The sequence below is a fragment of the Sceloporus occidentalis genome, unplaced genomic scaffold, assembly GCF_023333645.1.
Source record: "Sceloporus occidentalis isolate IW3139 unplaced genomic scaffold, rSceOcc1.0.p SCAF_272, whole genome shotgun sequence".
NCBI classification, from domain to species: Eukaryota; Metazoa; Chordata; class Lepidosauria; order Squamata; family Phrynosomatidae; genus Sceloporus; species Sceloporus occidentalis.
The window spans coordinates 416,521-444,282 of record NW_028317252.1 but is presented as its reverse complement, the minus strand read 5'-3'; positions in this window follow the sequence as shown (position 1 = coordinate 444,282).

Below are 27,762 nucleotides of genomic sequence, written 5' to 3'. Positions count from 1 at the left end.
TCCGTCACGTTCCACTTTCAGTAGGAACATTGTCCCCTCATTGTATCGGTCCTGTGTTTCAGCAGTGAAAGCGGAGCTTTCCAAGGCTGCTGGTCAGTGTGTTCATTTCACAACAGATTTGTGGTGTGCACCTAGCGGCCAGCATGCCTTTCTTTCTTTGACAGCACACTGGTGGCAGCCCGGTGTGTCTAAGGAAGCTGCTGCTGCAGCAGGCTACCGATCATTCCTTCTCCATGCAGAAATGATGGATGAAAAGCACCCTTCCGAAAATATTCTGCATGCAATGAGGAAAATGTTTAGCCTTTGGGTGGGAGCAGAGGCGGGCACCAATGTTGAAGTTGGTTTTGTGGTAACTGACGGAGGTGCCAATATGGTGAAAGCGCTGCGAGATGGTCATATGACCATCGCTGTGCAGCCCACATCATCCATCTTGTAGTCAAGGCAGCAATGTCAGAAGGAACTAATGTAGCAGCAGTAGTTCTGTCATGCTGCAGAAAGATCGCTGGGCACTTTCACCATAGTGTTAAGGCTAGCCAACTTTTGAGGGAAGAGCAGGAGAGGGCAGGTCTTCCCGTACACTGCCTACGACAGGATGTCAGTACGCGGTGGAACTCCACTTTAGAGATGCTGGAGAGGATTTTGGAGCAGCAGAGGGCAATCCATAATCTTGCCTCAGAGCATAATATTTGGATTACATCTCCATTGAATAGGGAGGATTGAACAGTGATCGCCCAGCTAGTGGCAGTCCTTAAACCACAAGGATGCCACAGAAAATTTAAACTCAAACACTGCCAGTCTGGCCTAGGTAATCCCAGTGTTCTCCCATCTAGGCAGCAAGATGGATGTGTTCCTTGAAAACCGTGAGGCTGTTCAAGGTGGCACTCTACATCCTGACGTAGCAGCCATAGTCAGGAAGCTGAAGGATCTGCTAAAAGTACGCCTTCGCAAACGCATGGAAGAAAGTCCCGAAATGATGCTAGCGTGCCTTTGCGATCTAAGGATTAAGGGAAAGCTAGCAATGAAATTCAATGTTCTCAGTAGCTACCGGGAGCAATTGGTTCAAAAGGTGCGTGACTGGCAGCGTAAAATGGGAATGCTGTCCGAGGAGGGAGAGGTTTGCGGCGCTTGCGGTGCGGCAATGCCTGCTACCTCCGCCGATGTAGCCAGTTTACGCTAGGGCCTAGTCTCTGAGCTCTGGAAGTCTGCTGCCAAACGTCTAGGACTGACAGTGTTTGGATGTGAAACAGGTGAGCGGGTCGCCAATTGGCCACTCATTCGCCTTTTAATTTTCAATGCTGGTGGTGGTGCCAGCGTCTCTTCTCTGCCAGTTCGCTTCCAGGCTAGAGTCATGCCTCAAATATCCCTAATGGTAAGGGTAGTTTCTCCCCCTGGCTGCGTCTGTTTGCGGTGTGGCAAGGCCTGCTACCTCCGCCAGTGTAGCCAATTTACGCTAGGGCCTTGTGTCTGAGATCTGGAAGTCCGCTCCCAAACGTTAAGGACTGAAGTGTTTGGATGCTTTGCTCTGGGGTGAAACAGGTGAGCGGGTCGTCAATTGCCCACTCATTCGCCTTTTCCATTTTTCAATGCTGGTGGTGGTGCCAGCGTCTCTACTCTGCCAGTTCGCTTCCTGGCTAGAGTCATGCCCAAAATGTCCCTAATGGTAAGGACATTCTCCCCCCTGGCTGCCTCTGTTTGCGGTGTGGCAACGCCTGCTACCTCCGCCGGAGTAGCCAGCTTACGCTAGGGCCTAGTGTCTGAGCTCTGGAAGTCCGCTCCCAAACGTCTAGGACTGACAGTTGTTTGTATGCTTTGCCCTGGGGTGAAACAGGTGAATGGGATGCCAATTGCCCACTCATTCGCCTTTTCCACTTTTCAATGCTGGTGGTGGTGCCAGTGTCTCTTCTCTGCCAGTTCGCTTCCTGGCTAGAGTCATGCCCAAAATGTCCCTAATAGTAAGGGTAGTTTCTCCCTCCTGGCTGCGTCTGTTTGCGGTGTGGCAATGCCTGCTACCTCCACCGGAGTAGCCAGCTTACACTAGGGCCTAGTGTCTGGATGCTTTGTTGTTCTGATGCTTTGCCCTGGGGTGAAACAGGTGAGTGGGTCGCCAATTGCCCACTCATTCCTCTTTTCCATTTCCATTTCATTCTTTTCCGTCTGATACACAACCAACCAAACATAACACACACAATAATACATATAACACAATGACATAACACATATAACACACACGTACAATTCACAAATCACAAGGACCTTTCCTCCTGTTATTTGCCCTGGCCTTCACTTCTACACTCACTAGCATTAACGCTATAACTCACATTTCACACTATAACATTTTTCCATCCACATACCTGCCAACAGACCCAACTTTTTCAGGGACAGTCCTGCTTTTTTCCAGTCCTGTCCCATCAAATTTAGCTAAACTAGGTATGCTAATGCACGTAGGTAGGTATTGCTGGGTAGGGTAGGTATAAATAAATATAATAAAGTAAATAATAAATATAACTTTAAAATAACTTTAAAACAAAATTAAATTAAATAAACCCCTAATTTTTTTTTAACACCCATTAAAATAAAATTATTATTTAGACATACTTCTTTAACCAAAACACGCAACTGCTACTACTCTTAAACATAACCGTACATTAACCCTAAGCTACTTTTAGTTCTTATCCCACATTTTTTCATTCGCATACCTGCCAACAGACCCAACTTTTTGTTGCAAAGTATGCCATTGTAAATAGGTAGCAAATGTTAGACATGTATTTAAAAGTGGTCTAAAATCGATTTAAAAATGTAAAATAATCCCTATTCTTTTATTAAACATCTATGGATGTGTGACTGTGTATGATAAATAAAGAAGGCCAAGTTCCTTGGAGCATTTGTCTAGGTCTCAGACAAGACAACTGCTCGGAGGAACTCGGCCCTCAGTTTAGGGCAATGTGTATTGTGTACACCTCGGATACCACCATGAAGGTACGTACATGTGCAACTCTATTGGGGGCTCGCCTGCCATCAACGAATGAAGTGCATTCTGCAGTTCTGCAATTCATTCGTTGATGCCAGACTAGCCCCCTTCCGGCAACCAATAGAGTCGCACACACGTACCTTCTGCTGCTGCTGCTGCTCCGATGTGTTCTTAACCCCGTATTAACCCCTGCTAGGCAACCGGGAGAAAACGAAGATGAAACGAGCACGAAGAATGTCCACGAATATTCGCCCGAAGAGAAGACAGGAACAGGCAAAGATTTTTTTTTTCCTGAAGACGAGCACGAAGACGAACACGAAGAGCCCCCTGGTGCCCAAGTCTAATTATTACCATGTAAAACTGTATTTCATAAAATAAAACTGCAAAAATATGAACAGTATTATCATAAAAGTATCCAAGTAAATGCTGAACACATTACCAGGGATACGGTGGATGAGTGTAATCGAGTTAATGATTGACAAACATCTCTTTAAAATTTTCTTCTTTTTGTTGCATAACTTCAGCAAACAATACCGATTACAACAATCCTAGCAACCACAATGTCATTTAAAGATATGCTTACAGTTCACCCCATTGAATATAGCGCGACTTTACCTCAATAAAAGCTATGACATAATAAAATAAAATATACATGTAGCCCTGGCACTAGAACTCCTCCAGTTACCATGGTGATCTAGATATAGCAGACTGTCCTTCATCCGCCAGTATTATGAACATGTGTGTAAGCCAATCACTTGGGATTTTTTTGGAAAGGAAAGGGAGGGTCAAGTCATCCATTTTAGAGATTGAGGACCTGAAGAAGAGGAGCCTGGAGAATCTATTGCATATCTGTGCCCCAGAGATTAAAAATCTGAAGCACACTGGGGCAGAAGAAGCTAAGTTTAGTCAAGCATGAATTAGTGGTTGTCGGAGTTGAATACAGCCTCAACATTTGGTAAAAAAATGCCTACTCTCTTTAAAAGAACAGACCCTGGGATGTGTGAGTTGTTACCAGTTTCTTCCATAAAGTTTTGGTGTCATCCTATCCTGTTATACCAAGATAATACCACCTACTACATTGAAGGGCCCCATCTAAGTGCAACACCGTTTCCCTGGGTAATCTGGGGCTGGGTTAATGCAAATTGGACACAAGCTTTTGTGAGGGGGCATTTTGAAAGTGGGCATTGTTGTCTAAATTGTGCTATTGCATTCTGTATAAATGTTAGGTTAAGAGCTGTGTGCTTACATAGTTTATAGTTACTGATGTTCTAATATCACATAAAGTATAGTCTGCTACAATATATTTAGTGGATGTCATTGGTCTTGTGAAAAAAGGTTTCTACTGTGTCTGCCTTGTTTTTTTTTCTTTTGTTATTGAAAAGTTATTTTCTTAGTGGGTAATATATCTGAAAGGTTCAGATATCCCAGCTAAGTGGAGGCGCTGCGTCATTAGATCCCCAATCTCTACCTGCTATGACTAATATGGAGGTAACCAAGCTGAAGACTAACCCTGCACCCAGGTTAGTCCAAAAAAGGGTTAAATACATATAATATATGAGCGGGCGGAAGGGCGCATCTTCATTAACTCTTCCGTGGCATCTTCAGCTACCCTGCCCTGCTGCTGGCAGTTTCTTTAATATTAGCCCCTGCAGCCAACATATATATATATATATATATATATATATATATATATATATATATATATATATATATATATATATATATATTTACTCACAGAGTCCATTGCACACCATTCCAAATATTCCAAGCCCGGTGCTAGTAACCAGCAGTTTCCATACAAAACACTTTCAAAAAGATGGTCAGCACTCCAGGTCTTTAAATTGACAATTTCATTTTATTCAAAGTCAAGTCGACGTTTCAGTCCTGATGAAAGTCAGTAATGACTGAAACGTCGACTTGACTTTGAATAAAATGAAATTGTCAATTTAAAGACCTGGAGTGCTGACCATCTTTTTGAAAGTGTTTTATATATATATATATATATATATATATATATATATATAAATTTATTTATTAGGGCTGCAACTAACAATTATTTTCGTAATTTCATAATCGATTAGTTGTCCGATAATTTTTTTGATTCATCGAATAAAAAAAACATATGTACATTTTTCATTTATTTAAAATAATTTAATAAACAAACACGATGTTAAAAAGAAACCGCAGAGTAAAAAAAAAAAGCATTTCTTGTTTTTTATTACCCATTTGAGCCCAGGCTTGCCACACTGCCTCCCGGATATGCCTTATACCCCCAGATATGCCACATGCCTCCCAGATATGCCACATGCCCCCAGATATGCCACTCCTCCCTCCCCACATATGCCTTATACCCCCTGATGTGCCACTGTGCCCCCTGATGTGCCACTCCATCCTCCCCAGATATGCCATAGTGCCCTTGTAGATTTACAGCCTCGTTCGCAGCACACTGACACAATACTTTTATAAATAAATAAATAAAGGATTAATCTTCACTGCCCCCAGGATTTAGATTCCCCTTAGTTTGCCCCCCTTTACCTCTAACCGCACTTTAAGTTAACTTTATTAAATTAATCCTCAGTCCTCAGCATTAAATTAACCCTAAAAAACCCATTAACCATAACTGCCCTTAAATTAACCCTAAAGACCCCATCAACCATAACTGCCCCTAAATTACACTAAGCATCCCATTAACCATAAGTGCCCCTTAATTAACCCCCACCTCCCCTAACTTTCAGCAACCCTAACATTAATTTTATACTTACGGTTATGAATTGCTGAGCAGTGTGGATACTATAAGGAAAGGGGCGGGGCCAATCATCAGGGTGACTGTAGGAAGGGACTGGGAGGCAGAAAGGGGAGGGGTCAATCATAAGAGTGACTGCAGGGAGGGACTGCTATCCTCCCTCATCAGCAAATATACTGCAGCCCGCCCTTTAAGATCCAACAATTACCTGCTCCTTGCATCTTCACTTATCACCTCCTCCAATGCCCGCCTACAGAACTTCACTCGCGCAGCACCAACCCTCTGGAACTCTCTTCCCCGTGCTGTCCGACTCTCACCAACCCTATCCTGCTTCAAACGCTCCCTAAAAACCTCTCTCTTTAGGGAACCCTATCATTGACATTAACATCAAAACTTCTCTCTCACCCACTTACAACAGTTCAATTCCCGAGCCAGACATTCACAATGGCACAGCATAACTGCCATATTATATACTGTGCCAGACATTGATGGGGGTACACCATAACTGCCATCGCTATATACTGTGCCAGACATTGACGGTGGTACAGTATAATTGCCATCACTATATATCAGTCATGGGAGTTAGTGTACCACGATCAGATGGCCATCATATGCTTCATGCTTTTTAACATTCTCACAATGTTTCCTTACCTATCTCTGTCTCCTCTCCTCCAGCTCCTCTTTCTCTACCTCTACGTTTTCTTCTTTTGACTTAGTCTGTTTTGCCTCCTCCTACTTTTATTTTCCTTACTTTTCTACTTTCTTTAAGAAAAGGCCTTCTGTTCTGGCAGTGGGTGTGGCAGCGCTAGGCGCAGGGATATGACATAAAAACCTGGCAGACCTACATGTATGCATAGACATTTACAGTGGGGCAAAAAAGTATTTCGTCAGCCACCAATTGTGCAAGTTCTCCCACTTAAAAAGATGAGGCCTGTAATTTTCACCATAGGTACACTTCAACTATGAGAGACAGAATGAGACAACAAAGTCCATAAATCACTGTCTGATTTTTAAAGAATTTATTTGCAAATTATGGTGGAAAATTAGTATTGGTCAATCACAAAAGTTCATTTCAATACTTTGTTATATACCCTTTGTTGGCAATGACAGAGGTCAAACATTTTCTGTAAGTCTTCACAGGGTTTACACACAATGTTGCTGGTATTTTGGACCATTCCTCCATGCAGATCTAGAGAGCAGTGATGTTTTGGGGCTGTCGCTGGGCAACACGGACTTTCAACTCCTTCCAAAGGTTTTCTATGGGGTTGAGATCTGGAGACTGGCTAGGCCACTCCAGGACCTTGAAATGCTTCTTACAAAGCCACTCCTTCGTTGCCCGGGCAGTGTGTTTGGGATCATTGTCATGCTGAAAGACCCAGCCATGTTTCATCTTCAATGTCCTTGCTGATGGAAGGAGGTTTTCACTCAAAATCTCACAATACATGGCCCCATTCATTGTTTGCTTTACACGGATCAGTCGTCCTGGTCCCTTTGCAGAAAAACAGCCCCAAAGCATGATGTTTCCACCCCCATGCTTCACCGTAGGTATGGTGTTCTTTGGATGCAACTCAGCATTCTTTCTCCTCCAAACACGACGAGTTGAGTTTCTACCAAAAAGTTCTACCTTGGTTTCATCTGACCATATGACATTCGCCCAGTCCTCTTCTGGATCATCCAAATGCTCTCTAGCAAACTTCAGACGGCCCCGGACATGTACATGCACGTCTGGCACTCCGTGATTTGAATCCCCAGCGGCGTAGTGTGTTACTGATGGTAGCCTTTGTTACTTTGGTCCCAGCTCTCTGCAGGTCATTCACTAGGTCCCCCCATGTGGTTCTGGGATTTTTGCTCACCGTTCTTGTGATCATTTTGACACCACGGGGTGAGATCTTGCGTGGAGCCCCATATCGAGGGAGATTATCAGTGGTCCTGTATGTCTTCCATTTTCGAATAATTGATCCCACAGTTGATTTCTTTACACCAAGCTGCTTGCCTATTGCAGATTCAGTCTTCCCAGCCTGGTGCAGCCTGAATCTGGTGTCCTTCGACAGCTCTTTGGTCCTGGCCATAGTGGGGTTTGGAGTGTGACTGTTTGAGGTTGTGGACAGGTGTCTTTTATACTGATAACAAGTACAAACAGGTAACAAGTGGAGGACAGAGGAGACTCTTAAAGAAGATGTTACAGGTCTGTGGGAGCCAGATATCTTGCTTGTTTGTAGGTGACCAAATACTTATTTTACCGAGGAATTTACCAATGAATTAATTAGAAATCCTACAATGTGATTTCCTGTATTCTTTCCCCCCATTCTGTCTCTCATAGTTGAAGTGTACCTATGTTGAAAATTACAGGCCTCTCTCATCTTTTTAAGTGGGAGAACTTGCACAATTGGTGACTGACTAAATACTTTTTTGCCCCACTGTATACACATACCTTAATGCTTACACACTTATACATAGAGATCCATGACTGCACGCACATTTTATATACATATACACATATATACAGAGACATTCAGAGAAACATCCATGATTACATACACATTAATGCTCATATACATTAAATATATATCCCTCCCTCCCAGAAGGGAGGGCAACTAGGGACAAAATCCACAGCTGGAATAATTATAACTACAACGAGGCAGTCTCATGTTCTTGATTCAGCCACTGAAGAAGAATGCATATTAACATATTTTGTGAGTACTGTGAAAAACTCCACATTCACATCCCTGGAATGCGTAAAAAGCACAGACTTCTAGTATACAGTATACTATTCTTTAATCTCTTCAGTCCCAGGGGTTTTTGGTACCTCAAGGCCTGGAACAATTTTGCCAATTTTGTGGTATGTCGAGAGGCGAGCCGGAGGGAAATATGTGTGACAGTCTCTTTGCAGTGAGATACCACCTAGAAGCAATGTTCCCTCTAATTTTTCTTCGGTGGTGTGCGCAGAAGATCTCTGTTGTGTAAAATTTTTCAAAGAGGCAAAATTTTGTGCGCACAATATGTTTCTACAGTCCATATAAAGCGAAGTTGGTGTAGCTGAAAAAAAATCACATTGCAAGGGGGGTGGAGCTATATATTTACAACCCTTTTGACTCCATGGTCTATTTTAACCCCTTCGTGACAAAGGCTGATTTTACTTTTTGTACCCTTCGTGACAATGGCCTTTTTAACATTTCTGCGCTGCTCGTGTTTAGCTGTAATTTTCTTCTTTCCCGTTTACTGAACCCACACACATTAGATATTGTTTTTTTCAGGACAAGAAGGGCTTTCTTTAGATGACATTGTTTTGATTGTATCATATTATTTACTACTAAAAAAAGTATAAAATATGGTGAAAAATTTAGAAAAAAATGACTGTTTCTAACTTTTAGTTGAAAAATCTTTTACTCATCTATAAAAGGTAATGAAAAACCTGCTAAATGGATTCTACTATTTGTCCTGAGTTTAGAAATACCCAATGTTTTTATGTTTTTTTGCTTTTTTCTACCCATTATGGGGCAATAAGTACAGGTAGCGTTTTGCTATTTCAAAGCCATTTTTTCCAAATCTGGTAATTCTTCCCCCCATGTGCCATTTCGGGTATCTTTGAACCTGGCCAATGCAATTTACCCCATCAAATCATATATTTTTGAAAACTAGACAGCCCAGGGTATTCCAAATGCTAGTATTTTAACTATTTCCATGCACCATATCTACCACCAGTTTTTGTCAAACTTTGTGGTAGTCATTTTTTTGCATTTGTTTTGTCACACACATTTTACTTCAGGTATGAATTAAAAGGTTCTCGTTTATGTCACTATCACAAAACACCCCAATATGTGTTCAGCAACATCTCCTGAGTACAGCGATACCTCACATGAATGATTTTGCCTGGCTGTTTGGGGGCAAAAGGGCCACATTTGGGGCATGCGCATTTTTCAATGTTGAACTTTGGCATTTGGGGATCCACTGCCTATGCCCTATTTGGTACATCTTTGAGCCGGGCCATTTCAGTGTGCCCAATAAACCCATATATTTTTGAAAACTAGACACCCCAGGGTATTTCAAATGCTAGTATTTTAACTCTTTCCATGCACCATATCTACCACCAGTCTTTGTCAAACTTTGTGGTAGTCATTTTTTTGCATTTGGTTTTCCACACACATTTTACTTCAGGTATGAATTAAAAAGTTCTCGTATATGTCACTATCACAAAACACCCCAATATGTGTTCAGCAACATCTCCTGAGTACAGTGATACCTCACATGAATGATTTTGCCTGGCCGTTTGGGGGCAAAAGGGCCACATTTGGGGCATGCGCATTTTTCAATGTTGAACTTTGGCATTTGGGGATCCACTGCCCATGCCCTATTTGGTACATCTTTGAGCCGGGCCATTTCAGTGTGCCCAACAAAACCATATATTTTTCAAAACTAGACACCACAGGGTATTTTAAATGCTGGTATTTTAACTCTTTGCATGCACACATTTTACCACCAGCATGTTTTCAAAGTTTGCAGTAGTATTTTTGTGTGTGTATTTTTCCCACACACACCTACTTTATGTATGAATTTACAGCTCCTGGTATATGCCGCTGTCACACGACACCCCATAATGTGTTCAGCAACATCTCCTGAGTGCAGTGATATCCCACATGCATGGGTGTGTCATTTTTGTGGGAACTAAAAGGCCACATTTGGTACATGTGCATTTTTCTAATTGGAAATTAGATGTGTGGCCATCCTTCCCCCGGTGTTAATTGGGACGTTGTTGAACCTGGCCAATTCAATTTACCCCATCAAATCATACCTTTTTTAAAAGTAGACACCCCACGGGCATTTAATATGCCAGTATTTTAACTCTTTCCATGCGAGAATTGTTTTAAGCTAATATGCTAATTTTAGGACTTGCTCACAAAAATATATTTTTTATATATATATATATTTTTTTTGTCTTTTTAAAAAAAAAAATTTAACATTTTTTTTCAACTTGGAGGTTCCCCTGATAGTGACATCAGTGGGAAATGATTTTTACATTTTACTAGTTTTTTACTATTTTTTTTCTAATTATTATTAATTTTATTTTATTTTTTAATTTATTTTTACTAATCACACTGTGATTAGAAAGCTGGGTTCCATTGACTTGCATGGTGAATGCAGTACCTGTATTCAACCTGCAAGTGGAGCCAAAGTTCTCTAGATGGTCTGGACCATCTAGCGAACTTTTAAAATTTGTTGGTTCCTGTTACAGGGCAGCGGCCATCTTGCTTGATGGCGAAGATCATCGGCAGCTGCGGCTGTGACCGCTCTCCGGAGCGGTCACAGCCCATCGAAAGGTAAGTGTTTGTCGCTGGATGCCTCCTGATCGAGGCATTCCAGCGACACCATTTAAGTTTAGGAGGCGATCGTCGATCGCCTCCTAAACGCTTTTGAAACGGGCGTCCGCCGCCATACAAAGTATGGCGGATGTTGACGCCCCGTGGAGGGGCCAGAGATGGCCTCTTCGTTCCGATCGCGGCGTTGCTGAATGCCTCGAGGTCGAGGCATTCAGCAACGTTTTTTGGGTGCAGAAAGCGAAAACAGATCGCTTTCTGCACCCGTTTAAAGATGTGCCGGTCCTGGCACGTCAATTGTCGTAAAGCACATGCTTTTCCGTGTCGTGCCAGGACCGGCAATTGTCGTTAAGGGGTTAAAGGTGAAATTCTCACTGCAAAAGTTAATTATGAGCGAATCACGAGCAGGGGCTCCGGGCTGCATAAAGGATCACTCTATATAAATATATATATAATGTGTGTGTGTTATTTTTTTTACTGGGAAAAACTGTATTGCTTCTGTCGTTAGGCAACCATTGACAGGGCTACAGCATAACACCTATCACTATATACTAAGGTACACATTGACTGGGGTACAGCATAACACCTATCACTATATACTGAGGCAGACATTGAAGATGTTGCAGCATAACTGCTATCATTATATACTGAGGCACTCATTGACCAACGTTTGCTATCATTATATACTGAGGCAAACGTTGACGGTGGGGCAGCATAACACCTATCACTATATAGTGAGGCACAGCACAACACCTATCACTATACATTGAGCCAGACATTGCCAATAATGTAGCACAGGGCTTGACAAATTTGTTGTGAATCTAGGCGCCAGCTAAAAGTTAGGAGCCAGGATTTTTTTTTAAACTAACAGTTGGTTAGGAGTGATCTGATCATCATCAGCCCACTTACTAAACTCACAGCATTTGACTTGGAAGCACCCTGGACTTTCAGGTCAGTGCTGTTTTGTTTTTTTTTGTTTGTTTGTTTTTTTTAATATATATATATATATATATATAAACGCTTTCAATGCTGATGTTCCATTGGAGCACAGCATTGACTGATATTTAGTCCCCACAAGCGTGGAATGTGTTATACACAATAACTGAATTGAAGGGGTTAACGCTGCACTGTCGCTCTCATGGAGCAATCAGGCAGTAGTGGGGTGTTGTGTCAGGTCCCCACACTCATGTGGAGACCAAAGAACCCTCTCCCCCTGTCCCTGAAGCTGCCTCTGGCAGCTGGTCTATAGACCAGCCATTGCAGGGGGGAGTCTCTCTGATGACTGCTGTAGGCTTCCATGCTTACAGGAGTCATCAAAGGGCTTGTGGGGGGGGCTCATTTTTGCTGTTGCTGGCCTGCCTGGGCTTCCAGGCAGACCACCAGCAGCAGAGCCCCTTACAAATTGGGAATTAACCCCTAAAATGTCGCGATTGCGGCATTGAAGGGGTTAACGCTGCCCTGTCGCTCTCATGGAGCGATCAGGCAGCAGGGGGATGTTGTGACCCAATCAACACTGAACCCCCTTTCTTGAAGCTGCCTGTGGCAGCTGAAAACACTATTGCAGGTTTTCCTGCAATCGCGGTTTCAGCCTACAGGATCACTCCGTGGGAGTGATCTCAGGCTCGGGGGCGGGCTCTGAGTGGCTGTGCTGCAGCAGCAGCGCCCCCGCGTAATGACGCGGGGCATTTTTTTGTGGATGTAAGAGGCTGACAAACTCCTAGGCGCCAGGACAAAATTCTGAGTCGCCATGGCGTCCTGGTGCCTGGGATTTGTCGAGCTCTGATGTAGCATAACCCCTATCACTATATACTAAGCCAAACATTGATGTGGTGTAGGCCTACCGCTTCAGTGTCTGGCTTAGTATATAGCAGGGGTGTCCAAGTTTTTTCTGCAGTGGGCCACTTCATCAGAATTGTATATGTGCGTGGGCCGCACTCATTTTTCACTGTGTGAAAATATGGCCTTTAATAAAATATGCAGATTAAAATAACGTAAATGACACAAAACCTTTACTTTTCCTCTCACTGATTTCTGGGCCTAGAAAGTTTTGTGACTACAAATTCAGGATTCTGGATAAGTTAAAATGAAATACCGTATTTGCTCGATTATAAGACGAGGTTTTTTCCAGAGCAAATGCTCTGAAAAATACCCCTCGTCTTATAATCGAGGTCGTCTTCTAATCAGACCTCATTCTGCTGGGGCCAGGCTGCTTACCGGGCTTTGGTCGCGAGCAGCGTCTCTTCTAGCAGCAGGAGAACAGGAAGCTAGCAGAGTGTCACATAATTCTGCCTCCCCCTCCTTCCTCTGGGGGCGGGGCCAGAGAAGTTGCTCGCACAGCCGGGCCCCTGCAGAAGTCTGCGAGTGGGAGATCTGCAGTTCAGGTAAAGGGGTGGGGGAGGGTTTTTGTGATTAATGTGTGAAGTATGTGTGATTAATGGAATGAATGAGTATTTAAATGTTTGTGAATGAGTGTGTGTGTGTGATAGCATGGATGTGTAAGGGGGGTGGTGGTGGTAGCATGGCATAGGGAGGCTGTAATCACACTACTATCATCCCCATGTTCCAGCATGTACTGGCTGCCCATTGATAGGAGTGTGATTGCTGTTAGCAGTTATATATATATATATACCTCCAGAAATGCATTTTAACCCCCTATATGCCACTCAGCCCCATGATATGCCTTTTAACCCCCTATATGCCAGAGTGGCATATAGGGGTATAAGGCATATCATGGGGCAGAGGGGCATATAGGGGGTTAAAAGGCATATCATGGGACACAGTGGCATATAGGAGGGTAGAAGACATTTCTGGAGGCAGAGTGGCATATAGAGGGTTAAAAGGCACATCAAGGGGCAGAGTGGCAAATAGGGGGGTATAAGGCATTTCTGGGGGCAGAGTGGCAGGCCTGGGGGCAGATGTGCATAACTGGGGAGGGCAGGTTGGCAAATAAAAGGAAATAAAAAATATACATTTTTCTCAATCATAGCTTTTATTAAATATGAAAAAATAGTTTACATGAATTAATATTTACTAGTAAAACGTTTTTCCTATAGGGTAGTCTTATATTTAGGCTTTTTGTTTATTTCATAAATTAAAATTTTTATTTTGGGGGGTCGTCTTATAATCAGGGTCGTCTTATAATCGAGCAAATACGGTAGTTCTATTTATTTTAGGGATACACCGAAATGAAAATTTTGGACCAAAACCGAAAATTCAGGGTTCACTTAGCCAAAACCGAAAATGACCCCCCCCCACATACTTTTAATAAAAGTAAGTTGCACACCAAAATTGTACAAAAAAAATTATATATTATGATTGTTAACAGCACACTCTTAATAAACCACACTTTTAATAAAAGTAACACACCACAATTGGACAAAAAAAAATCAACAATATGACTTGGCATGATAGGAGTGTGATTGCTAACAGCAAACATACTCTTTTCATACCCAGGCAACCAGTAAATGCTGGAACCTAGGCATGATGGGACTGTGATTGCTGTTAGCAGATTGCTGTTAGCAATCACACTCCTATCATGCCAAGTCAGCCAGTAAATGCTGGTACAGGGTGGCTGTAAGTGCAGACCCCATACTGCTGGCAGCATTAATACACAAGGGGGGCAGCTAGCCCAACAATATGATCAACAATATGACTTGGCATGATAGGAGTGTGATTGCTAACAGCAAACATACTCTTTTCATACCCAGGCAACCAGTAAATGCTGGAACCTAGGCATGATGGGACTGTGATTGCTGTTAGCAGATTGCTGTTAGCAATCACACTCCTATCATGCCAAGTCAGCCAGTAAATGCTGGTACAGGGTGGCTGTAAGTGCAGACCCCATACTGCTGGCAGCATTAATACACAAGGGGGGCAGCTAGCCAGGTTTCAGCATGTACTGGCTGACTTGGCATGATAGGAGTGTGATTGCTAACAGCAATCACAGTCCCATCATGCCTAGGTTCCAGCACTTACACATCCATGCTACCACACATTCTCACATTCATTCCCTCACAGGCATACTCATTCACACAACCTCCCCCACCCCCTTACCTACTACAGCTCTCGATGCCACTCACAGACTTCAGCAGGGGGCGTGGCCTCCCGTGTTCTCCTCACAGAGGAGGCAGGACTGGAGCAGAGAATAGACCCTCCCACAAGTAAGCGGCAGGGCATGTGATCCTGGCTGCCGATCTCACGCGGGCCGCACCTCGAGGGCCGCATGTTGGACACCCCTGGTATATAGGGATACATCGAAATGAAAATTCTGGACCGAAAATTCAGCATTCACTTGACCGAAACTGAAAATGACCCCCCTTTTAAAAAAAAAAAAAAAAAAACTGGACAAAAAAAAAACTGGACAAAAAAACCCAACAACAATATTACATGATGTCTAACAGCAATCACACTCCTATCATGCCCAGACAGCCAGTACATGCTGGAACCTGGACCTCATATTAATGTGATTACAGCCTCCCTATGCCATGCTATCCCCCCCCCACAAACGCACCCTACTCCAAGTGTGCGTGTGACTTGGTTCTGATGGTAAAAGGGTTAAGATTCACTATCTGTCTGCCCTAGACCGGAAATAGTGATCAAAATACAAATATCCACCCTTAATACCACCCGCAATTAACTATAATGATATAACTAATATCAAAATAATACTGCCACCACCAAGATAAATGGGGTGCCTTGGTCCCCCAAGCGAATCAGACACACAATATATTTTAACAGAATAATTATGTGATTTTAGATTACCGATAAAATGGTCTAATCAGGTAACGTGAGTCTTTACCAGACAAAGGCAGAACTTACCGTATTTGCTCGATTATAAGACGAGGTTTTTTTCAGAGCAAATGCTCTGAAAAATACCCCTCGTCTTATAATCAGGGTCATCTTATAATCAGACCTCAAAGTCTGACTATGAGACGACTAAGATCCAGATCCCCCGCAGCTGCAGGGGATCTGGATCCTCCTGTCTCAACCCCCCCGCCCCACTTACCGGTACTTCAGAGTCCCCGGTGTGCAGCTGTAATGTAGCTGGGGCAGCGTGTAGACTCACACCGTTTAGACCGGCACCGGCGCGGGAACTCTGATCTCTGACAGCTGGGGAATGTCTGCGCGATACACGCAGACAACCCCCACTGCTAGCCACGCCTCCTTCCGGCTGCAGCATGAGTCTACACGCTGCCCCAGCTACATGACAGGAGACTCAGAAGTACCGGTAAGTGGGGCGGGGGGGGGGAGTGTTAAATGGGGGGCATAATGAAGCCCATGGGGGCCAGAATGGACTAGAGTGGGCCCTGACAGAGTGCTGAGCAGGGCTAGGCTAAGGCAGGAATTGTGGATTTTAGGGGAGGAGTTTTGGTAGGAGGATATTTAAGTTTGGTGATCACAGGGGTAAGGATCCATTTTGTTTAAACCTTACCTGGTGGTGTTTGTCCCACCCTCCCTCCCATTATGTGGTTGAGTTTGTGGAGTAGTGTTGCTGCATTAGTCACAGTTGTGGGCGGTAGCTTGCCAGGTATCCATGGGGTTAATGTGGTGGTATGATCCTTGGTGGTCATAACCGGTGGGAGGTTCCTTGCAAAGAATGGTGCTTGGAACCTCGGGTCCGGGTTGGGGCATCCTGGTATGTCCCCTCCCAAATTGGTGTATGGTATGGTGTTGCTGCATTAGTCACAGTCGTGGGCGGTAGCTTGCCAGGTATCCATGGGGTTAATGTGGTGGTATGATCCTTGGTGGTCATAACCGGTGGGAGGTTCCTTGCAAAGAATGGTGCTTGGAACCTCGGGTCCGGGTTGGGGCATCCTGGTATGTCCCCTCCCAAATTGGTGTGTGGTATGGTGTTGCTGCATTAGTCACAGTCGTGGGCGGTAGCTTGCCAGGTATCCAAGGGGTTAATGTGGTGGTATGATCATTGGTGGTCATAACCGGTGGGAGGTTCCTTGCAAGGAGTGGTGCTCGGAACCTCAGGTCCGGGTTGGGGCATCCTGGTATGTCCCCTCCCAAAATTGGTGTGTGGTATGGTACCTGGATAACTTGGCAAGCTAGGTTGGTTTTGGTTACGTCATTGTCTCTGTTAACGCATCTATGTTTATTATTTCAGGTTTTATAGGACAATGACTGTTAAATAAAACGGCTGTGGCCTTTTCAAACCCATCTTGTGTGTTGGTGTTTTATTTAATTGAGCAAATGAGCCAAGCCTGGCCCGTGAGTCGAAGCTACATCTGTCAGGCATTTCTGGAGGCAGGGTGCTCTGTGAAATGCCTTTTAACCCCCTTAATGCCACTCTGCCTCCAGAAATGCCTTTTTAACCCTCTACACGCCACTCTGCCTCCTGAAATGCCTTAAACCTCCCTATATGCCACTCTTCCCCATAATATGCCTTTTAACCCTCTAAGTGCCAGAGTGGCATATAGGGTTAAAAGGCATATAATGGGGCACAGTGGCATTTAGAGGGTTAAAAGGCATATCATGGGGCACAGTGGCATTTAGAGGGTTAAAAGGCATATCATGGGGCACAGTGGCATATAGGGGGTATAAGGCATTTCTGGGGCAGATGTGCATAACTGGGGGGCAGGTTGGAAAATAGAAGGAAATAAAACCAAAATATTTTTCTCAATCATAGCTTTTATTAAAAAAATAGTTTAAATGAATTAACATTTACTGGTAAAACTTTTTTCCTATAGGGTCGTCTTATATTCAGGCTTTTTCTTTTTTTCCTAAATTAATATTAAGATTTGGGGGGGTCGTCTTATAATCGAGCAAATACAGTAATAAAGAAATATTTACTATGAACAAAAAATCACAGTGCATACAAAAAAGATGATAAACAGATTATTTACACCAGCAGATAAAATAAAAAGGAGAAAAGTACAGAAAACCTAACTACTCACTTGAATGGTAAAGTAACAGTTTTTCTGTCTGTAGGGCTCTGGCAAGGAAAGATGGTGACTTACTCAAAATTAGATCTTGGCCCCTAGTAAGCACACTGACCAATCTTCTCTCATTAACTTTATACTCTTTCTCAGTTCATCTCGAGTTTCCAAGCCGGCCCAGAGGTGGTATAAGCGGAGGGAAGTTGTACCATAAGTGACCTCCCCCTTGTGTGGTGGAAACATATCAGTCAAAATAACTTATTTTCATTTTATCGTCCCTCCTGTGCTCGCCACAGCAATAATTCATGCATTTATGAATTTCTTGTAAATTGTGAAGTCCATAGATATGTTGTATACTTCACAATTCCTTCCAAACTGGTTAAGTTGTGCCACCATGTTTGTACTCTTTTTGTAGGGTGCGCTTTCCCCGTTCTAGGTATGCACACAAGGAGGTATGATAATGAATCTATGAGTTATTATTGATATGTGTTGGATATGACCTGGATATGAAATGGTTTTCCTGACTGCTAGTGGTCACTTAGCATATCAAAGAATCCAGTATCTATGAGGGGATACAGGAATATGGTGAATGACTCAGCTAGTGGACTTAAAGGCACTGCCGCCCTGTTATATTTCACACCTTGCAGAGGGCCTTGGTTGGAGTCCCAGCTTCAAAAGACCAATTTATCTTAAGACCTTTTGGCACCACATGCCTATACGATCGAATTAACCCCTCACATACTGAAATTGGCCATACCCTCTCTACCGGGTAGCAAGTCCATGTACGTATTACACCAGTTGGTGTGACACCCCCCCTTACACATCCATGCTATCACACACACACTCATTCACAAACATTCAGCATAAACTACAGCATAATCACTTAATGTTTTCCTACCTTTCCTCTGTTAGTTACTTTTCCTCCTCTTCGTTCTTCCTCTTGCCTCTTCTTCTTCTGTGTCCTGTCCTTCCGGTGCAGTAAAGACGGTGGGCGTGTCTTCAGTGCTGTGCGCCGGGATATGGCACACAAATTGCAGCGCGCATCGCAAGGGAGCAGGATCGGAGGTCTGTATTATCAGACCTCCTGCTCCCTTGATTGATTTTATGCCGGTTGGAGGGAGATCCTTGATCTCCCCAACCGAGCTTGCTCCTCCAGCGGCGGACATTACTGTCCGTCTGTGGAGGAGTGACAGCGTCACCCTGGACGGCATCCTGGACGGACTGCCCGCCCCCCCCCCCCCCAGCTCCCCGTTAGGTACTGTGCGCACAATTTTAGCGCACAGCTTAGAGGGAACACTGCCTACAAGCTATCTTTTTTTGTAATTCAATGTGGTTAGAGCAATGCGTTATATCTCTCATAGCCTCTTCAGACTCAAGCCATATTTCAATTTTAATTTTTTATAATAATAATATAATAATAATTTATTATTTTTTTTCATTTTAATTTAATTAAAGGGTGTGAGGAGAACTTGTAGAAGTCCCGTGATGGAATAAAAAAGGCTGAACACAAGTCAGAAAAGGGACGTTTGTCAAAGAAATCATCTACTCTTAAAGGGAGAGGATCATTTCATGAATTAAGTTGTAAATCTGGGACCAGCATTTCCATGGAGCTAAGTGGAGTGGCCTTAGTGATATGGTGGAAGGAGGGGGTTTTCCTAGCTACCTGGGACCAAATTTGAAGTGGTGGGAGGAAGTGAAGGTAAGGGAGGGTGATGTCGCTTATGGAGCCATAATAATTGAGCGACTGAATACGGACGTAAATAGCAGTCTTCTCGGGGGGACCTCTTCTCGGTGATGAAAAGTGGCTGCTTGTGAAAGTATAGTGGCCCTGTAATAAGCCACAATATCCGGAGTGCCTAAATCCCCCCCCCTAAATCTAGGAGAAAAGAAGGATTGTTTAGAGGCCCTTGACCTCCCTTTAATATTGATAAAATCATTAAGTACTTTTTGTATATGCGATTAAAAATTTATGAGGAATAGCAATCGGGACTGCTCGAAAAGGGAGAACCATCATTTGGATGGACGCAATGCGTCCAAGCCATGAGAGATCAAAGGAACGCCACCTCTGGATTGTGTTTAAAATGTGCTTCCATAGTGGAATAACATTAAAATCGTTTTGAATAACATTAAAATCGTTTAGTTTAGACAAGGTTCTGGGTAGCATTGCTTGTGTCTTGTTTATGTTAAGTTTGTGATAAGAAATCGGCGCATATTGCTCAAATTGCCCCAACGTTGGTAAAGAAGTGGAAGGGCTCGTAATAGATGCTAAAATGTAATCGGCGAATAAGCCTAGGATGGAGTCCTCACCACCTAGACCAAGAAAACCCTGTATCAGTGGATCAGAGCGTATTCGGTGGGCCAGTGGTTCGAAAGTGGACAACCCTGACGCGTCCCGTTAAAAATCAAAAATGGAGAGTAGAGTAGAGGGCCATAATGGAACAGATCAAGGAGGGCGGGAAAGCGAATTTCCCTAGAACCGACGAAAGAAATTGCCAATGGAGCCTATCAAAGCCTTTTTCCGCATGGAAAGAAATTAAAAGACACAGAATTTTTTTCCGGAAAGCTTCCCAGGAGACGTTGATAAATTTGCGAGTATTATCATTCGCTTGTCTATATCTAACAAATCCCACCTGGTCAGAATGCAAAAGAGATGGAAGTACCTTATTTGCTCGATTATAAGACGAGGTTTTTTTCAGAGCAAACGCTCTGAAAAATACCCCTCGTCTTATAATCAGGGTTGGTTTATAATCAGACCTCAAATAGGTCTGACTATGAGACTAAGATCCAGATCCCCCACAGCGCTGCAGGGCACCTGGATCCTCCTGTCTTATGCCCCTCCCAGCTTACCGGTGCTTCTGACTCTCCGATCATGTAGCCGGGGCAGCGGGTAGACGTCTACGCGATTCGCGTAGGCAACTTCCGCTGCAGCCGGAAGGAGGTGCGGTTAGCAGCGGGGGTTGCCTGCGTCCATCGAGTGTGGGTTGTGGAGTAGAGTTGTGATTGGAGAGGTTGTATAGAGAGGAATAATAGTTAGCAAACTCATCAGCAATGTGAGAAGGGTTCTTCAAGATCAGCCCTTTCGATGACCGGAGAAAAGATGGACCCGCCAGGGTTGAGAGGTGTCTGAGTTTGTTTGCTAACATAGTGTCAGCCTTATTTCCTTTAGAATAGAAACGTTGACGGATCTTCAACAGCATCTGTGCTGTGTGGTGAGATTGGATTTCAGCTAGTTTAAATTTAACATGTTTAATCTCATTGGTGTGTTGGGAGGAGGGGGCTTGTTTGTTAAGACTCAAGATCATACAATTTAAGGAGCAGAGAGTCCTTCTCACCCTCTCGCTCCCTCTGTTTTTAAGAAGTGAAGCTTGTCATGGGAGCCCCCGTGCCATGGGCTCCTGGCGGGGACTGAGTGGCAGCCTCCTTACTACAGACTATGGGCCCTGGTAATGAGTGCCATGTATCCTTTTGTGTGTTTTTAATTAAAATGTATTTTATTATTGCTTTATTTCCTAACTGTTTACACACAGCACACTAAGGTCTGGGAGATAATCTAATCAAGACAATGTGTATTCCTTATTTTAGTGGCGTCTGTATCCTTTTGTATTGTTAATCCCTTTACTGCCCCTGTTGTCTCTGGGATGCAAATTAAGGGGGCGGTTTGTATCCCAATATCTTGTTTTATGTTAATGAGTGTTTTGCTGGATATATCCAGCCGTCTGTGTCTAAAATAAATCAGTTCTCCTCTTGTTGTACCTAAAGACTAGTCTTGCCTGTTTTTTTGGCTACTGGATAGCGATATCCCTTTACTTTGCTTGAGGATATTGCTTACGGATTGCTGGGAATTATTGTCCTGAAGGGAGAAGTCGCTCTTGGCGGAGAGGGACAACCTGAGGTCCCTGGTCGGTCCGTCACAAAGCTATACTAATGATAATTAGTTTAATTTACGATTTAATGGATTCATCTGAAAACAGGGAATTATTAAGGCAAGATGAACCTTTGCCTAAAAAAGGATGAATCCCTTGCAATGATAAATGAACGTAGCGTAAATTTGTCAACTAGGATACAATCTATCCTGGTGTAAGACCGATGTAACGCAGAGAAAAAAGAATAATCTCTTTTAGAGGGGTGATGAAGACGCCACGCATCATATAGTTGAATCTAATGGAAAGATGTAGTAAGTAATGTAGTAATACTTCCTCAGTCCTTACAGGTAGATATGGTTAACAGATGAGGTCACTAGCTAACAAGCTAGTGACCTCATCTGTTAACCATATCTACCTGTAAGGACTGAGGAAGTATCCAGTAGAGGGTCAAGAAAAGCATTAAGATCGCCACAGAGGATAAATTGACCCTTCTTAAGAGATTCTACTTTAGACAACAATTTTTTTAATAAAGTGGACCTGTGACTTGTTAGGTGTGTAGAAAGAGACTAATGTATAATCAATAGAGTTAATAACACAATTAAATATCAGAAATCTACCCCAGGGGTCTGCCGTCTTCCTACTTAATTGAAAAGAAAGTTGCTTAGAAAGAAAAATAGAAACTCCTGCTTTACAAGTTTTTGACCAACAATATGACCATCTCGCAGCGCTTTCACCATGTTTGCACCTCTGTCAGTTACCACAAAACCAACTTCCGCCTCTGCTCCCAAGAAAGGCATGCTGCCCACTAGGTGCACTCCACAAATCTGTTGTGAAATATACACACTGACAAGCAGCCTTGAAAAGCTCCTCTGTCACTGCTGAAACACAGGACTGATACAGTAATTACTGAAAGTGGAACTTGAAGGAACCGTGTATTGTGGAGCCACGGCCACCATCAATTGTTGAAAGGCTCCCCTTCAATCATAGAGAAGGATGCCCCTCCTACAGAAATGAACTGACCAATAAGTCGGGTTATTTTATTGGCTTGCTGTTTGGGAATTGACCTCCTGGAGTGGAATGCCCCAAATTCTTCCAGGGTCGGCTGGACATGTTGCAGTGCTCCAACCTTTTTTGGTCTGTGGCTGCCAGCAGTAGCTGTAGCTGCTATTTGCTCAGAAGCAGCTGTTGGGGGTTTTCCACTCTCTCTGGATATGGTACTAGTTGTTATTGTAGTACCACGGGCACAGCTATGCTGCCTGCCCTATGCTTTTCTGTATCTTTGCCCAATAGCAAAGCGTTGTGTTGAGTGCTGAGGTGATGCTTCATGCTAGCTTATTAGCTTCATGCTAGCTTATTAGCTTCATGCTGCTTATTAGCTTCCCACAATGTTTGCACTTTCCATAGCGCCCTTGTTCTACACTTTCATAGTGCTCCCAAATTGGGGCGCAGAGAGCCTTGGACTGTGCACTGGGTGCTGCTTCTACTGCTTTGGGTGGATGAGCAGCGGCAGAACTAGTTCTGCGAACACTGGGAGATGGCACATTAACCTCACTCTCCGTCTCTAGGCTCTCTACACTGCTACTAACAGTGGTTGTTCTTATTGGCACAGTTACAGTATTGGGGGTGGTACTGTAACTTTGCACTTTTTGCCAGCGCAAACAGGAGTACTGGCCGTAGTGGGACTGCTAATTTCTTGAATTCTACCAGATTTGGTAGGTTTTGCTGTTGGTGGTGGTGATGATGATGATAGTAGCCGAGAAGGTGGAGGCTCAGGGAAAAATTGTGCACTAGTCATTCGTACACTGCTCCCTGAGGAATCTGATTCCTGACCACTCATCTCCTCTACTTCCTCTGGCTCATAGTGAAGTTCTTCATTAGCCAAAACAAATGGAATTCTTGCTAGGCTGGAGCTAAGACTAATATAATGACTAGTAGTAGTGCGAGCAGGAAGAACAGAGCCTAACTCTGCACTTGGGCTCTGTCTCATGCTCATCTGGTACCTTGCTAGGCGGAGTTCCCCTATGTGTAGCCCTCTCTCTAACTGTCTTTACAAAAATATTGTAAGGACTTGGTGGCTTGGTGGTGCTAGGAGGAAATGGCGTGGTGGTTTCAGTGGGAACAGCAGACGCAGCACTAGTGGTGGTAGAAGTGGTGGTCTTGGGAGGCGGATTTTTTTCTACAAAAAGCCTCCCTGGGAAAGAACAAGATCGCTTTGGTTTGGGAACACCACTCTCAGTCTGGATGGGGAAGATGCTGCTTGGGGCAAAAGGCACTTCTTTTTACTCACTGGGCTAGTAGAAGTACTAGTTGTGCTACCCTTTAACTTTGAACGTGCTTCTGGTGCTTTAGGCTTTCCTTTAAAAAAACATAGAGCTGGTGGGCAGCACTACTACTGATTGCTATTGGTGCCTTTCCTTTACTTGATGACATAGATCCTGCAAGAAATTTTCCCCAAACAATAACCAAGAGCTTGGCCTACTTGTCCAACTAGACTGACGGAAAGGCTGCATCTAGGTGGTGGTGGTAGTAGATGGAGCATGTCCCTCCCTCCTTTTCTTAGTCCCAAAAGGAGAATCCATTTCAAATGTTGTGTTGTGTGTAGTGTTTAAAACTAGGGGGAAAGGGAAAATAGCGTAATAAAGAAAAATAGGATTAAAAGAAAAAAATAAGTTTCTCTTCAGTGCTACTGCTGAAAAACGGCGATCACGGCATTGAAGGGGTTAATTCCTGTTTTGTATGGGGCTCTGCTGCAGGTCCAGGCAGACCAGCAACAGCAAAAACGACTGTAGGACTGATCAAAGAGACTCCTCCCCTGCAATCTCCAGTCTATGGGAGATTGTGTCCCTGCTGCCAGAGGCAGCTTCAGGGACAGGGAGACAGGGTTCTTTGGTCTCACACATCACACATGAGTGTGGAGACCAGCCCCCACCCCCTCCATTGCTAAATTACCCCTACCCCCCCTCTTGCTCAATTAACCCCTTCAATGCTGCGATTGTATATGTCCCCCACAAGCTTATGGGGACTAAATATCAGACAATGCTGTGCTTCAATGGAGCATCAGCATTGAAAGAGTTAAAAAAAAATGTAAAAAAAAAAAAAAAAAAATAAAAATGAAAAATGCAAAAAATAACAGCACTGACCTGAAAGTCCAGGGTGCTTCCAGGTCAAATGCTGGGCTGGGCTGATGATGATCAGATCACTCCTGGGCAATAGGAGTGATCGGATCATTATGGCAGCCCATGGATGACCCTGCCCTACAAAGTGAGAGGGGTCATCTAGGGTAATTATGAAAAAACACAAATTATTAATAAAAAAAAACAAACATAATTATCACCTGATCACTTGTCGGTGACATTTTAAGTCGCTGATTATTGATCGATCTCCCTGATTGATGTCAGTGGCCTAAACCTGTTACTTAGAAGTGATCTGATTGTAATTGAGTAATTGAAATGTGCATGTTCCAGTTTTGCCCTCATAGCTTCCTCAAAAAATGCATGAACCATGCATGTGAGGTCTTATTGGAACCCGGGGGATGTTGGTGAACAAAATGTGGTGTTTTCTTCCACTGTTGCACATATGCTGTGCAAGAAATAAATTGCAACATTGAAATGTATGCATTTAAAAATGCAATAAAATAAATTTTCCATGAAATGTTGGCAGACATCGATGAAGAAATGGCTGCCTGAAAACTGTCAAAATTACCCTAGTTGAACACCTTGACTTGTCTGCTGTTCATAAATATATTCTTTTATTGGGTAATATACTGGGGGGGCTTCCAAAATGTCCCAAATGGGATATGGGCCCAGTAAACGAATTACTGAAAACTTGCGCATGTTCCAGTTATGGCCTCATGGCTTCCTCAAAAAATGATGGGATGTTGGTGAATAAAATGTGGTGTTTTCTTCCACCGTTGCACATAAATTGCAACATTGAAATGTATGCGTTTAAAAACGCAATAAAATAAATTTTCCGTGAACTTTGGAAAGAAGAAATGGCTGCCTGAAAACTGTCAAAATTACCCTAGTTGAATACCTTGACTTGTCTGCTGTTCATAAATTATATACGTTTATGGGGTAATTTACAGTGGGGGGCTTCCAAAATCTCCCAAATGGGATATGCCATGGATGGCAGGAATTATGAAGTCAGACAATTCATGAAATGTATATTCTGCTAAATGTAGCTGTGATAAATTGTACATAGGGAAAACCATCCAGGAGTTCCGTAGACGTATATCCCAACATGTGGGCACGATTAGGAGGAAAAGAAAAAGGAGGAAAGAAGAAACATCTTTGGCCCGTCATGTTAATTTTTCCCATGGTGGAGATCTAGAGTCTCTGAGGTTTTGGGGTATCTCTCAACTTAAACTTGGTCCACGAAAAGGGAATCTGGATCGATTACTATTAAAAGAGGAAGCCAAGTGGATCTATAGACTCAAAAGTTTGAGTCCTCTAGGTTTAAATTAAGGTTTCTCCTTCTCAGCCTATTTGTAGATTCTAAATAATAGGACTCTGTTTAATATTGATTATCTTATAATGATTTACTTAGTTTATATGGAGGTATGACTATATTATGGAGACTTACATTGTGCTAGGGATATTTGGGAAGGGAATTATTCAATTGTGATGTGTATAACTATGTATGGTGAATATGCCAAAATGATGTAAATTTGCACTGGTGTTTTTGGATATGGTGCCTTGATGGGATTTGAACCCTGGACCCCAGTACTGCAGGGCAATGGTATAGGCCACTGAGCCACTGTGCTGCCCAGCAATTTGTGTTGGTGAACCGGGTGTAATGTGAATAATAAGAATTACAATGTGTAGGAGATCTAGTAACAATGTTCTGAGTGGAAAGGAACATCAATGATTGGTGAGAATAACTGTCAGTCAATTTCTTTGACTGTTCACCTTTGCGAATTGGAGAGAACCACTGCCCATCATGTATATGGAATTCTATTGGACTATGTGGGTGATGTCATGCTTAGTCACCTTTAAAGCAATTGGCTGGATCTGGCAACACATCTAATACATCGGTAACCATTGGATATGATTGTTCCTTCCCCGAATCCGTGATGTCAAAACGGTCTCCATTTTAGAAGCCATTAGCCCAGACCTCTGATGAAGCTCTGAGGAGCGAAACATGTCAGGGGGGCTACTTGTCTGAGTTTTTAATAAGCCTCTGTTACTGGTCATAATTGAATTATTTCTGTTGTTAGGACTGCAGCCATCAACAGTATGTATGACCTAATACAATAACACAGCTTATGTTACAGTGACGTATACATTTCATGGTAGGACTGGTGACACTGGTGTTTTTAAAAATCTTTTTTTCTTTATACCTTTTAATAAACATATTAATAAAAGTTATGTTTTAGGGTGGGGTTATAATAAGGGTATTTTTTGATCCCGGGAACGGGATTGGTTTGTTTGCAAATGGGATATGGGCCCAGTAAACTCGTTTCTGAAAATTCTAAATTTGAAAACTAAAATGCGCATTTTCCAGTTTTGCCCTCACAGCTTCCTCAAAAAATGCATGAACCATGCACGTGAGGCCTTGTTGGAACCGGGGAATGTTGGTTAACACAATTTGGTGGTTTTTCTGCAGTTGCACATATTCTATACAAAATATAATATGAAATCTAAAGCAAGATTGCAACATATGCAAAAAAACAAAAAAATATACCTCAAAATTTGGCAGCAATTGGCAATAAAATCCCTGTTTGAAAAGTGTCAAAATGACCCTAGTTGTACACCTTGACTTATCTACTATTCATAAACATATAATCTTTGGGGGATAATCAGTATCTGTGACAACTATTGCAGTTATTAGACTACCATGCCAAATTTGAAAAAAATTAGATTTTAAAAATGTGATGCATGCCTTGCAATATTTGCCCTATACTGGTCAAAATAGATGAAAATCCTGGCCATATCGGGTGGTTTCCAAATCAGGACAAGTTAATGAATATATTTTGGATAATTTTTTCCCATTG